The 16,248-nt window shown below is 29.6% G+C and overlaps 1 protein-coding gene across 1 annotated transcript in view; it reads left to right on the plus strand.

Moving 5' to 3' along the window:
* The window catches only part of LOC107448655 (BMP-binding endothelial regulator protein), a 159,410-nt gene that overhangs the window by 27,879 nt on the left and 115,283 nt on the right, over nucleotides 1-16,248 (plus strand). The window lies entirely within an intron of this gene.

A 16,248-nucleotide genomic window follows, 5' to 3' on the forward strand; every position in this document is an offset into this window, starting at 1 on the left:
ATGCTTGTAAAAGAAAGAATTTTTTAAAAAAAATGTTTTTCTTTCTTTCTAATAACAAAATAATAAATGAATTATGAAAAGGATACTCATTTATGAAAAATTTCATTAGCATTTCAAATCGAACAAAAATACCAAAATTTAACAAAGAAGTATGTTTATCTGATAACCATTCTCAACGTTTATTTTCTTCAGTTTCCGTTTTTATGTTAATGAAAACCATATTTAAACTCATTTATTATTAGTTTATGCATGCAATAAAATCAAATAAGAACTTCACTAGATGCCGCTCCAGACTTGTAAATTCAACTGTTTGATATAATAACCAATTTTAAGACAAATATTGATAAAACGATATAATGAAAAAATTTCATTCTTCACTTATTCACTAAATATTTTCAAAATAATTTGTAAAAATTAGATCATTACATAGATTTTAAAATAACTAGTAGACTTACGTTAATTAATATTTTCACAATTGCTGATGAAATTTATTTATTCAGTTTTGGAGTTCCGCCAAAAAAAAGGTAGATCATTTAGGGTTCCACAGTTAGTGTTCGAAGATTTGATAACTCTTTTTAATTTGGTTAATTCGGACTTATTTTTTAAAGTGACAAGTAACATTAAGTGGGTGCCTAGTATCAAGTAATGCGCGATAGCATCAGTATGCTTAAAAATTCGAATCATTATATCGAAAAGTATTCTTTTTTTTATTTTGACAACTGCTGATATGAGAATTAAGTTGAGCATTTTTCCCAAGTGTTTAAGCTCCAACATTTTAATTTTAAAGACATACAATGAAAATAAAAGAGATTCTGTGACATGACAAAAAGAACAACGCATAAACTTTTATGTAATCTCTAAAATGACATTTTGGATCTAATTGACATTCTGATATGACATCTCGGATGACAATTTTCAATGGCACTTTGAACCTACACCTACCTGAATGGCACACTGAACCTACACTTTTTACCTACATTTCCCTTATTACTCTTTCAAAATCTCACTATAAATATTCACGTAATGTCACTTATTGCTTTCATTGACGCCATTAACCTTCACTTAATGTCACTTATTACTTTTATGTACTCAATTCTAAAATGTCATTTTGGATCTCTAATGAAATGGCACTTTGAACCTACACTTAATGTCCCTTATTACTACTTATCCTTCATTACTTATATTAAAATCTCACTATAAATATTCACTAAACGTCACTTATTACTTTCATTGAAATGCCTCTATGAATCTTCACTAAATGTAACTCATTACTTTTACTAAAATGCCACTATGAACCTTCACTAAATGTTACTCATTACTTTTTTGAAACTGATTACTCATTACTTTTGCTAAAATGCCACTATGAGCTTTCACTAAATGTCACTTTACTTTTGCTAAAATGCCACTATGAACCTTCACTAAATGTCACTTTACTTTTGCTAAAATGCCACTATGAACCTTCACTAAATGTAACCTATTACTTTTGCTAAAATGCCACTATGAACCTTCACTAAATGTAACTTATTACTTTTGCTAAAATACCACTATGAACCTTCACTAAATGTCACTTATTACTTTTACTAAAATGTCACTATGAACCTTCACTAAATGTCACTTATTACTGTAACTAAAATGTCAATTTAGACCTTTATAAACTTTAAAGTAGAGGCTCCTTGGATTATAAAGAGAAAAAAACAATTTATTGCCGATCGACAACGTTAAGCGTGTAACGGTTAACAAAGGTGCTTATTTTTCTTAAAAAATCATTAATCTTTTTCTTGGAATCCCTTTCTTTTTTTAATCAAAAGCTTTGCATATTTGAAATGCCTGGCAAAGACTAATCTGAATAGCGCATAGCTGTTGACGAGCAACAAGAAACAAGTTGTTGGGATGTTAATAAACTTAAACCGTTTCTCTCAAGGACAAATTTGTAAAAAAAAGAAGAAAAAAAATCTATGCATTCGACTTTCTTCGCTAATAATGCGCGTAAAATAAAGAAGAAAAGAAAACTCACTTCTAAAGGTAGACGAACGCTTTTCATTAGTATCTTTCCTATCCTTATCTTACTGTTATAGTATTTTTCTTATGATTCTTATGTATTATCGTTTTCGTTCCACGGTAAGATGTTCTATTTTCTTACATAAAAATGTGCTTTTTAATTATACACTAACCGAATACCCGCTTTTGGCACGGGTTAAGAAAAGAAAATAATCAATAGATCAAAGTTAACCAACTCTATGCAATTAAGTAGAATTCGAAAGTCATAGACTGACACTATTAAAAAAAAAAAACCTTGGTACAATCCCAATTTTTTAATAATATTCAAAATACAGCTTCGGTGATGTTATCTCCGCATTTTATCCACGTAGATTTTACTTGAGATCGCCGGACATAATGAATTAAAAAATGTGAAAGAACGAGCAATCAATTCTCAGTAAAACTCGTTTTTTATTAAATAGAGCTCCTACCTGGACTAATGTTGCATATAACTACTAAAGTTGCATATAAAGTAACTGCCACCCTGTGACAACTGAATAAAAAGAACTGAAACTACAATTTAACCATACAATCCCCTAAGAAAAATTGTTTAAATCACACAAACTTTGCAAACAAATTAATTTTTTGAACGATTTTTAGGATCGGGGGATCTCTTGTAGCCGCTATCCTAATTTCAGAACCCTAGAACAGCAAGTTTCAGAGTTGGGAGTGTGGCACACGGACACATATACTCTTTTTCCATTATGATACATGAAATTAAGCCATAAGAACCATAAAAAAAACGATACTAATGGAACAGCTCGTGTAAATTATGGATGATTTCATGCCTACCGTCAATTGCGATACTTGACTACGGGAAAATTCTTAAAAAGCTTATTAAATTTTAAGAATCGAACAATTTTTCATCCTTGTTTTATTCCTAAGAATGTCCTTAATGTAAAATCAAGCTAATGTAACTTAAATTGATGGAGAATAAAATATGAATTGATCTTCTTAAACAACGTGACTTGATTTCAAAATTTATCTCTCAAAGATAATGGAATGTTTCATCATAATTTGTTTTTACAAAATGAAAATATTTTCTGAGATTATAGACTTAAATTTAAAAGCAATAAATTTAGTTGAATGAATACCATGCCCAATCGATATAAAATTCCATATTACTGCCGTTATTATTCATTTTTGGATGTTGAAAAAATATTAAAATGTTCATAAAATTTTAGGGGAAAAAAACGTTTTTTATCATTATTGTTTAACAAATTCGGGTTTTTATCTATTGGCAACAATTATTCAGTTTGCTAAGTTGTCTCAAGCAATAATTTCAGTAGTGTTATAGTTAATTATACGTCAGTATTTATTTAGAATAATTACTAAAATTCAATGCATAAAGAACTTTGACATTATTGCAGACATCTCTAGAAAATAGTTAAAATTGAAAAGTACTTTCGCTTGGACCAAGCCATTGGCTACAACTAGTATTTTTTTTCTTGTAATAATTAACTAGTAAATTTGATTAATATATTATTTATAACTGATTAAAGTGTTAGGATTTGAGGAGGGGCTTAAGAATTAGAATATTTAAATGTAGTTCGGCTTCGTTACCATTTAAGTTTATATATTATATAAGATAAGTCATAATCATACTACACTGAGGAAAAAAGTTTATTGTCAAAAGTACTAGAATATGGTTGAATTTGCTGTAGTTCTGGCTCTATGGGGAACACTACAAAGATTTGTAATTTTTATCGAAGCACCTTGGTTATGAATTTTTATTAAATTGACCGTAAAAGTGTCATGATAAGCGGTAAAATTTGGAAAAATGTGGTAAAATTAGGTAATTTTATCATGATTTTTTGGAACATGACATAAAAATAATGCCATAAAATTTATTTTTCAGCTTAGTATTTTTTACTAAATGTTTGATAATAAGAACAATAATTTTAAAGACCAGAATTTCCGGTAAACCATTACCATATGAGCGGAAAAATTACCTTATGCGATTTATAAATACCATACGTTTTGGTTTATTATCAGAATTATGCTTTTATTTTACCAGAATGATAATTTTCGTACAGTATGAAAATTTTACCAGAATTTTCTTTTCCGTTTAGTGGACTAATTTGATTAATAAATACGATTTTTATCGTCTCGAATTTTAACTTGTTTTAGATAATACGATCTCATTTTATAATATTTTCATCGGAACCTCCTATCTTATCAAAGCGTGAAGCTGCAAGTTGTGAACAGATTTAGTTACGTATTTTTACTGAGATAACTTGTGTACCTAGTTGTAGTATCACATCTCGATGACACTTAGATACAACGGAAAATCTTTCACTATTACAAATCAGCTAACCTTTTTCCGTTTTTATCTTTTTTATCCTTTCTCTTTGTGCAATCAAAATCATAGATTAAAATCTTCAGCTGCCGGGCAAGATCCCCGCGTGATTTTCATGGACAGTTTAATGAATGAAGACAAACGTATTTGGTATTGAATCTGATTACCATTTCCGCTTTAATCCTGTATCGGTTTTATATTTTCAATTAATTTAACTTGAAGTTTGTCATTGTATTTCAGGTTAAGAAAAAACATGTTTCGCATGCAGATTTATAATTTGTATTAGTTACTCTATCATTTTTTGATACAATTCATATTGCACGGAAAGAAAAAAATTCTGGTAAAATTACCGTACTGTATGGTAATGACACTTCTCTTTAAAAAAATCATAATTCTGGTAAATAAGCAGAAAATATACGGTATTTATACTGTTTATTTTTTAATTTTTCCGTTCTTATGGTAAGGGTTTACCGGAAATTCTGGTTTTGAAAATTATAGTTCTTATTACCTCATATTTAAAAAAAATACAAAACTGAAAAGTACATTTCACCGAATGAATAAATATTATACCATGCTCTAAAACAGTGATCCTTAACTCCTGGGCCGCCCAAGGAACATTAAATTATTTCCATTTTATTTACTGCGGTGTATTTGTCTCGGGTTTGTGCAGCTTTCCACGGACGTGAGGTTAACCGGTAGCTGACTAATGAAAGGAACTGTTTGGTGCGGTGTGCTGTACCAAAAAAACAACTTGCAGGGTGAACGACACACTCAAATTCAGCATAGCATGATATATCCAGCGCATGCGCATGAGAAGCTAAGTGGCAGTCGAGGAGGTACTTCGCCTGTGAACCGGTTGTTGAACAACTCTACATATATGGTTGGGTATAGTGTGGCTTTCAGGAGAACTCCTCCAGACACCCGTCTCGCGTCGTGGCGGTTACTATGGTTACGAGGAAAAGAATCTTCGAATAGAGGTGTAGGGTGAATAGTTTTGTCTTAATCCTGGCATAGGTCGTCGTGAGTAAACCAGTTGACACCTTCTTTTCTTCATTTCACCCCCATTAGAAATGTGCTCTTTGCTTGTTACCATAGTAGCAGACAGTCCCAGCATTTTAGTATGGAGGAGTTCTCCTCAAAGCAGCACTATACGCTATCACTCGCCATTTTATTCTTTCTTTCTATGTCAAAATGTGATAGCATATTTCATTAACATGGGTGGTATAAATGTATTCTCAAAGAAATATCTTAACTAATAGTGCAGTACTGTTTATCAATAGGGCAAAAATGCAGAACAAACCAACAATAAATAAAAAGAGCACTTTTCTTCTCCTCTCCAACCCCTACTGGGATTGGAAGGAGAACCAGTTTCAAGAACCTCTGCTGCTATGCCCCTAAATGTAGTTTTTTTCTTTATACAAAGGAACCGCACCAAACCTGGGCAGGTTTACATTATGCTTATGGAAGCTAGCCTCCATCCCCTCTGTATATTGTTTGACTGAGGGACGTCACCTTAAACCTCAGCAACAACGCGCGCATGTAGCTGTATTTTATTTTTAAAGCATGCTTAAATAACAATTAAAATAAAATTAATAAATCAAAACAATCAAAAATATAAACAATTAACGTTCCATCTCCGTCAGAGTGCCGCTGTAAAATTGTAAAATGTTGACTGGTCCGGAGCGATAAAAAGGTAGGGAAGATTGCTCTTAGGTATCATGATAAATTTACCAAATATTTCCACATTTACCGAATTTTAAACACATTAAAATCTATATTTTATTGTTAGTTTGACCAAAATCACCACCAAAAGGCTTTGGTAAAAAATTACCAAGCAACTTGGTGTTCCCATAGAGCCTGAAATACGGTAAATTGTACCATATTCCGGTATTTTTGATCGTACTTTTCTTTCTCAGTCTGCAATGACCTAAATTTACATTTTAATACTTTTCAATAAATTAAATTTAAACGAATTGTTCCTTAAAAACCAGTTTTTAGATTATTAGATTCGAAAACAGCTCGAGGAAAAGTAAAAAGTGTTTAAAAAAAAGTTGTGGCTTTGGCTTAATATGGATACCTGAAATTCGCCACTTTTCCGATGAAAACTTAACCCACCATCTTGAATTTATCGTTGACCGATGGATCAAAAGAAAGAGAAACTTAAGCATTCCTATCTAGATAAATGAATTATTTATTATTATGCTACTTTTATGCTAAATCGTATTAAACCAAAATCAAGTCGTCTATATGGCTAATAGCTAAATAATCATAAGTATTTTATGTGCAAAGTATGTAAAAAAAAAAGAAGATAGACCTATTTAGAAATCTGATATTTTTATCCAGACAAATGAGATACTACTTCCTAAGTTTTTTTTTAGCTACGGCGAAAAAGATAAAAGCAATTCGATAGGAATAGTTTACAAGCTACAAGGGTTTTATATTAAGAATACAACATTTTAGTTCATTCCTATTGGCACCTTTGATATATTTAAATAGACAACAACTAAGGTCTTCTTTTCTATGTTTTTTTAAGTTTAATGAACGGAAACCAAGTTCGAGTCAATAGAGCTAGAAATTCGTTGTTATACTTGAATATTTTAAATGCAAATTTGTCTAAACTTAAAAATTGTACTATTTATACTCAAAACTACCGTAAAAAACGCATAGGAAAAAATACATAATTTATCTAAATGGCAAAATCACACAAAAAAATTTAAATATGTACTTTTTTATGCATAAGACTTGTATCAAGTAAAATCATTTTTATAGCTCTTAATTTTTGACTGTACATCTTAAAGCTTTTGTCAAATTTACATTTTCAAAATTAAAGCTTTTGTCAAAATTTCATTTTGAATTGAAAACAAAAGAAAGAAGATAGAATAATTTCAAGCTAAGTGTTGTTACTTAGATATTCTAATTAGACTCGTTATTTTTAAACTTCTCAATTACATTTTCGGAATTTCAGTTTTCATGCTGAGTTATTTGAAGATAACATTCGTAATTAAAGATAACATTCATAATTTTACATTTATGCTAATGAATTAGGCGCCATTTAGAATCGAAATCAGGATTATATCTATCTTTTCAGAAAACTGAGTACTGATGGAATAAAAAGTTCTTTCGTTTGGCGTTTCCATTCAAAATGTCAATCGATAACGTCTACTGTTTAGCGTCGTAATGTCTGACCACACAGTAACTAGACTAGAATGTTTATCAAATATTACGATGATTTCGTTCGAAAATATTTGCTTCACTTCAACTTAGCTTTTTAAAATGTAATAAATAAATGGTGGATGAGCTAAAATAATTTGAGTAAACATTTTTCACTTGACGTAAAATGTTTTTGGCGAACTTCTAAAAATAAGTTAACATTGTCACTTTTAAATACTCAGTTTTCAAAATTTAAACTATTCTTAAATATTGTGAGTCAATAATCTCTTTCTTTATGTATATATATATATATATATAAGCCCATTTTTAAAGATTTTGCTTCTTTGCGAAATTTGTTAACTGTTAAATTAGTATTTTACTTTTAAACCTAAACCACATTTTGCTACACGCCGGTAAGTTTGGTTTCTGCTTTCTTTTATTTCCTGCTTTTTTTCAACTGAATTTTTTAGCGATATCGACAGGTATAAGGAATAATTTTTATCTTAGGATAATTGTTCTTTATTCAGAAATATCGCATTAAATTATACCAAAAGATGTGTCTTGAGGAAGACTTTTGGTTTTTCCCATTAATAGTTTTCTTTTTTTATTATTTTATTTTTATATTATTATTTGTGTTTACGTATAAATATGTATACATAAATAAATAAATACGTTGAGTATTTAATTTGAATAAGTTTGTGCTTTTGTAGAAATAAAAACTTAATTTAATTCTTTGACTTTTATTTTTGATCCTTTCTAAAATAGCTGCAGAAATTTTAAACATAAACGGTGCTATGGTGCCACATGCTGTCACTTCAGTTTTTGATGATGGAGCTTGACTTTTCGAGCAAAAACATATATATATATATATATATATATATATATATATATATATATATATATATATATATATATATATATATATATATATACCCAAGACAAAAAATCAAGATGGTTTTCCATTGATGGACCAACTTAAATATGATGGTAACCAACTTGAATTCCCAACAAAAACCATCATACAGCTTGATGTGACCATCAAACTTTCCCAACATCCCAAGGTAGGAATTGGCCGCTTTTCAAGTTGGACCAACATAGCATTCCCATCATGGCATGATGGATTTTTATAATGGGCCAACATAGCATTCCCATCATAGTGCAATGGTTTTTTATGTTGGGCCAACATAGCATACCCATCATGGCATGATGGATTTACATAATGGGCCAACATAGCATTTCTATCATGACATGATGGGTTTTTATAATGGGACAGCATAACATTCCCATCAACCCAAGACAAAAAATCAAGATGGTTTTCCATTGATGGACCAACTTAAATATGATGGTAACCAACTTGAATTCCCAACAAAAACCATCATACAGCTTGATGTGACCATCAAACTTTCCCAACATCCCAAGGTAGGAATTGGCCGCTTTTCAAGTTGGACCAACATAGCATTCCCATCATGGCATGATGGATTTTTATAATGGGCCAACATAGCATTCCCATCATAGTGCAATGGTTTTTTATGTTGGGCCAACATAGCATACCCATCATGGCATGATGGATTTACATAATGGGCCAACATAGCATTTCTATCATGACATGATGGGTTTTTATAATGGGACAGCATAACATTCCCATCAAGGCTTGATGGATTTTTATAATGGGCCAACATAGCATTCCCATCATAGTATGCTGGATTTTCATAATGGGCCAACATAGCATGCCCATCATAGTATAATAGATTTACATAATGGGCCAACATAGCATTTCTATCATGACATGATGGATTTTTATAATGGGGCAGCATAGCATTCCCATCAAGGCTTGATGGATTTTTATAATGGGCCAACATAGCATTCTCATCATAGTGCAATGGTTTTTTTATGTTTGGCCAACATAGCATACCCATTATAGTATGCTGGATGTTTATACTGGGCCCACATAGCATGCCCATCATAGTATAATGGATTTTTAGAGGAACATAAAAAAACCTAATAACAAAAATAGGTGTACACTTGTTTATTGAAATTTACTACTCTCTTGGTGATATTTTATAATGATCTTAGTCGGCAATCATATTAAACAACACAAATTATCTAATTTTTTAAGTTACATACAATTTAAATCTCAGTGAAAGGAATTACATTGTTTGTTTGTTTTTTTAAATTTTTGCTTAATATTATCATAATTTTTTCTAAAAAAGCAATAATTTCATATATTAAGGACCTTTAGATTTCTTTAAAAAAATATCAATTAAAAAAGCCTCATTTAAATAAATTTAAAATAGGGTGCATAGCCAAATTTTTCAACAAAAAATAAACACTTTTCAAGCACTCAAAAAATATTTGTAAGCACTTTGAAAAATATTATAATTAGGCAGGGTTTGCAAGTTTTTGTCAGTTGATCGTATAATTCGGTTTTATTTACAATGACGAAGACGAGTGCGCGTCACAAACGATGAAATTAACAAGAGAAATGAAATTTTCTATCGCTAATAGAGAAAAAAAAAGTGACAATGTTTAGTTGGTCTCCGTAATCAGCAAAAGTTCGTGAGATTTTTCGATTACATTACAGAGAGCAGAAAATGAAGTCTGAAATTGAGAATCTCTTGCAAAATGCAGCAGGGTTTCACACGAGAATCAAAAATCCTTACCTCTGAATCCACGTCAGTATACGCAAGTGCGGACCCGCAAGTATTTCATCAAACATGTAAAACAAATGGTGTTTTCATACACTACACAGACCGGCGGTACGCCAAATAGATAGGGGTTGAATTAATTGTGAAAACGTTGAGTAGGACAATGTCTTTTTGCATAATTTGTGGCGAAAATCAACATGGTGAAGAAAAATATCACATTTCGGAAAAGGGAAAATTAAGCACTTTTTGAAAACACCCAATGTAAAAAGGACATTTAAGAGCTTTTAAAAAACAAAATCGGAAATAAGCACCTTTAAGCATTTTTTAAAAACGCTACGCAGCCTGTAAAATAATCTGTACAATTTCCATACCTAACAGCAGCTAGGTTCAGAAAAAGGTGCTTATTGGCAAATTAGCATTAAGATGAAAAATATGTTACCTAAAAGTTTAAGATTCCTCCGTCTCTTTTTACGGAATAATTAAGAAATCATAAAGTAGAATAGAATACCTACATTTTAAACGCAGATATTAAATCAATTTACAAAACACAATTTATTTTTTGCAATAAATCGACAAGAAAAAAAATTCAAAATAATTTATTAACAAAATAGTTTATAAAGTTTTTTCAATACGTTTAGGTTTATTTAAGTCGCATATCTTTTCTGACAGAAATCTGCTTCTTTCAATAAGGCTCATGGATTTTGATTCCATGTATAGTCTCATTTGAGCTGTAATAAAAATAAAACAAAATTAGTATTTAAAATTTATTATGTATATGTCGACAAATCATTGTTTTTGTTTATTTTTTTTTAATATTACACATTGGTAAATGAATTAAATAGTGCAAAGCTATATATATATGTGTGTGCATGGATACATGAATGCACACACACCACTGTCAGCAAGTCTGAACTAAAATAAAGTTTTTGATAATTCATAATAATTTAGTCAACAGCTTTGACATTCTATCTGCTATAGACAAAAACAATAGTTTGTACGAATTAAATTTGCAGCCTGTTTCTAAAGAATCAATATTTACAGTAATCTCAAAATGTTTCTAAACATTAGCTAAATTTCGTAATTCAAGGAGAAAATATGCTTTTTTTTTACTATATTTTCACTTTGTCTTATGGACTTACTTTTATCGCCTTTACTTGTAATAAAATATATTTTAAAATTGCAAAGCTAATAGTAACTTTAAGAAGCAAATCAATAATATACTTGAAAACTGTATTACTGTAAAACTATAATGAGTACTGAAAATAACTGTAATAACTGCTAAAAATGCATTAAAAACTAAGAATAGCTAAATAAGTATGGAGAAAATGGGCTATAAAATGGAGTAAATTGAGGATAAGGTGATAACTAAATTCGAACATCGGGTGTTGCACTATTATCAGAATTCAACAAAAATAATTTGAAAAATCATACCGTGATAACAAAAAAATAAACGGTAATAAGTTACTATTGAACAATTATTGGCACAAAATAATACTTAAAGATGGAATTGTCAATAATCGAGGGCCACTAATTCTAAATTTCCCGATTGTAACACATTAAAAATATTCAAACTGAAAAAAAAAAATTCGTTGAAAACTATATTTACCACCTTTATTACTTTCATATCATTATGAAAATGAATTGATCAATAGCATTGTCGTTTTATGTTCAATGAAAGAATGATATTCCAAAACCTTAAAATAATTTAAATTATTGCATATAAAAGGCCACTACTAAAAGTGAAATCCATTTTCAATCTTGTGGAGCATAATTTCAAGCTATTAGAGTGTAATATCGATAGTAACTTAGTTACTACTATATTAACTAATTTTTTTTAACATATAGCTGGGTACACTTATTATAAATACATTGGTTACATATATTATAAAAATAAATATTTGTTAGACCAAAATTAGAAGTAAGTTGGAAAATACCAGATAGTTGACATTCCTTTTTGGAACTCATAGAAAACCAATTAGAAATATGAATATAAGGAAATACTTACATGGGTTTTGTTCCCTTTATTTCTCTTTTTTTTCCTTTTATTCTTCAGTTGAGGATGAAGATCCGTTTTTATTAGTGACTTGAAAGGGTTTAAGAGGGATCGATGGCCTTTTCTGGCTTACACTACTTATCAAGTCTTCAAGAGTAGCTAAAAAAAAATATTAAAAAATTTAAACAGGAAGAGATCATTTTTGGCATTTCTTAAAATTACAAGGTTAATTATTATTATGCAAGGTTAATTATTTATTACACCTCTTGCTCCTGCACAATGATAGAATTTTTTATTGGTTGCATATTACATTAAAATGACAATATAATTAAGATGTAAATAATGTAGGATGCAAAATGTGGAGTTACAATTTATTTTGAAACTAACCACATTTTTAGGCATCTGTTGCGCTTACATAAAAATATTTCAATAAATAATTTGAAATGATTTTATTTCAATTAGAATAAATGTAGCTAAAAACATGAATCGAATTACAGGTGGAAAATAGAAACTTACATTAAAGTAGAGCATAGATAAATTTCAATTCATCAATAGTAAATTTTTAAATATTTAAGTATCGTTATTATTTCTGTAGGGCTACTAGCAAATTGCTAATTTTGTTATAAAAAAAATGGGCATAGAAAATAAATTTTTTTTCGAAAAAATATCTCGTATTCTCATAATTTGATTTCGATTTAATTCACTGACAATTTAATAATAAGAAGAAAGACTAACTCACCTTCTAGGCGCAATACATCAGCACTGTAGTAGGATGTTCCTTTAAGTCTGTCCCATGAGTCTTTAGGCGGCACTACCATTTTCTTAAGATTTTCAACTTCCTCTTGATTAACAAGAAGATCCGGACACCAAAAGACCTTTTGGTCTTCTTGAAATCTTTTGTCGATTTGGGGAATAGGTTTTTTATAAAGTTAATGGGGACGTAGTACCTTTTCCCTCACTGATCATGATAATTCACGTAAGCGAACATTTCAAAAAATTATCCACAAAGTATCAACAAAATAGTTAATGTATGGAAGAGCGAATTAATTAAGAAACAAAATTTCCCACATGCAAGAATTCTATATTTCTCTCGAGACAGTTGAGAAATATTATGTGCTTATGCGCACCGAATTTTTTGTTAAATAATTTACTTATTATATATCAGTTTATAGACGATAACGAGAAGATTTTTGCGGTTGCCATGGTAATAGCTTGGAATGTAAATAGTTTTTGAGTGAGTGTAAGATTTTAAGATTGTAGTAGTTTGCAACCGATTTCCTAAATGATCTAAGCAATTTTTTAGGCGTGCTACTTCGAATTTTCTTTTGCTATTTAAATTTTAGGAAAAAAAAGTTCTTTTCAGAACTACACCTTTGTTATTTACTCCTTTTTGTGTTTTTATTTTCTTTTATTAAGCTAAATATTCTGTTTTTTCATTATTTTGTTTTGTTTAGTTAATTATTTATTTACTTATTTGTTATTTTTTTCGTTTTTTTATTCCGTTAAATTTGATTAACCAGAGCATTTAGATAATAGAAAAAAAAGACTAGCTGGATACAAACGATATTTAGATAAAACTTCTGATTCTTCCTGGAGTTACCTTGTCTTCTGGATTGGGTTCAAAATTACAAGGTACGGAGATGAGCATTAATAGTCGTAAACTTAGAATTGTGTCGGTTGTTCAAAGTCCGTTTTAAAATATAAAACGCAATGAGTCTGTGATATATATCGATAGGTTACCTATGTGAATCGGTTAATAGTAATCGGTTACTAATACTTAATAGGTTATCAGTAATGATAAATCAATACGTCCGTGTTGGTTTACTAAAAATAAAAATTTTTTGATGGTTGAAAGTCATTAAAACAGAATTTTTCATCATGAGATGATGAAGTTTGTTGGCCCAAGAATTTTAAAAATAACAAGTTGGTCCACCAACATATAATAAAATATATCATCTTCCAACATGACATGTTGGAACTTGTTGGCCCAAGAATTTCAAACATAACAAGTTGGTTCACCAGCATATAGTAAAATATATCATCTTCCAACATGACATGTTGGAACTTGTTTGCCCAAGAATTTCAAACATAACAAGTTGGTCCACCAACATATAATAAAATATATCATCTTCCAACATGACATGTTGGAACTTGTTTGCCCAAGAATTTCAAACATAACAAGTTGGTCCACCAACATATAATAAAATATATCATCTTCCAACATGACATGTTGGAAGTTGATGGCCCAAGAATTTCAAACATAACAAGTTGGTCCACCAACATATAGTAAAATATATCATCTTCCAACATGACATGTTGGAAGTTGTTGGCCCAAGAATTTCAAACTTAACAAGTTGGTTCACCAACATATAGTAAAATATCATCTTCCAACATGACATGTTGGAAGTTAGTTGGCCCATCAAAATCCATTATCGCATAATGGGAATTATTGGATGTTGGTTCCCATCAAGTAGTGTTGGGCCAACAAGAAACCAACATAAACCATCAAAATATTTTGATGGTCCCATCAAGAATTTTGTCTTGGGTATATATATATATATATATATATATATATATATATATATGACCAAGTTATGGATCGAGAGGTGCGTGAGGAAATAGTACAGCACGTAATGAAGCATTGAGCTTATTTTTGAAGCTTATGTCAAGACAAAGATTGAAATAATTTTAAAATTTCGACTGCCTGCTTTGCTGAAATGTCCCGAATTTATACTTACGATGTTTTGCATGATATAATGAGTACCGGGCAGATTTTAAATTATTACTAAAAGTCAATGCATAAAGAATTTTAAAAATATCATGAGCATCTTTTAGAAACAGTTCTAATTGAAATCAAAGTACTTCGGCACAGGCAAAGCTGCAGGCAACAGCTAGATGGTAAAAAAAAATTGGTTAATATATTGTTTAAAACTAATTAGGGTGTCAAAATAGGGAGGCGTTGAAGAATAAGAATATTTAAATACAGTTGCATTTTATGCATTCGGCTTGGCTGCCATTAAAATTTATATCTTGAACAAGATAATTATGAAAGGTGACTAAGATAGCATGTGTTACATTTGAAAGTTAGGAAATAATTTTGAAAATGCATAATTTATTGAACAATATCTTTTCAAAATATTTTCAGCACCTACCAAAATGATTTTTGTTAAATGAATTAAAGTTTGCCATTGAAAATTTGGGAGGGAGTTTTAGTATGCTTCAGTTATAGTATCATTTTATTTCAAAAATTTCATAATTTTTTTTACACTTTAAGGTCATTTTTTTGTTTAGTGAATGAAAGTAAATTGGAAATTTGGAAACAATTCATAAAATCCACTATTTATTAAATCATATGAAGAAAAAAAGTTTTTTTTCTCGATGTGCTAAATATATATTTTTGTTAACTGTATGTAAATTTAAAATTTATAATTCGAATTCAATTTCTAAAACACACCATTTATGAATTAATTTGAAATTCTTTTTCTTCCTTGATATGCCAAAGATGTTTTTTTGTTAATTGCATGAAAATTTGAGTACAAATTCTATATGTATCATTTAGGATATCATTTGTTAAAAAAAATGCACTCTTTCTATAAAGACTATTTTTATAAATAAATGAAAGTTGCAAATGAAAATTCAGGGTTGGTTCTTAAGACTTATTTATGAAATGCACTATTCATGAAATTATTTGTTAAAAAAAATTTTTTTTCTCCCCAAAATATTACAGCATTCCTTGGAAAAAATATTATTCCATTGTAAAAAATTTTTTTAATTCGCACAAATGAATGCTAGTTTTTTGTTTCACTGTAATATTGGGCGAAATCGTCCTTAGGGTCAACATATGTTACAGAGAATGATTTTACTAAACTAAGTTTGGTGTTATCTCTGTAAGTGAAAATGTAAACTTATGGCAAATGTTTCCAAAGTTATTAAGCGACTTTTATGAAGAAAAAAATTGTTGTTTGCCACGTTTTATTTTATTTTAGTTTTAATGAGAAAATTAAAAAAATTAAAAAAAAAAACCTCCAAATTGCGTTTTATGTATATATAGTCAATTCGCTATAACTCGAAGTACGATAACTCGAATATTACTATAACTCGATTTTTTTATAAGGTCTCGACCC

The sequence above is a fragment of the Parasteatoda tepidariorum genome, chromosome 4, assembly GCF_982258835.1.
Source record: "Parasteatoda tepidariorum strain Cologne lab strain chromosome 4, Ptep-v5.0, whole genome shotgun sequence".
In the NCBI taxonomy this organism is placed as follows: Eukaryota; Metazoa; Arthropoda; class Arachnida; order Araneae; family Theridiidae; genus Parasteatoda; species Parasteatoda tepidariorum.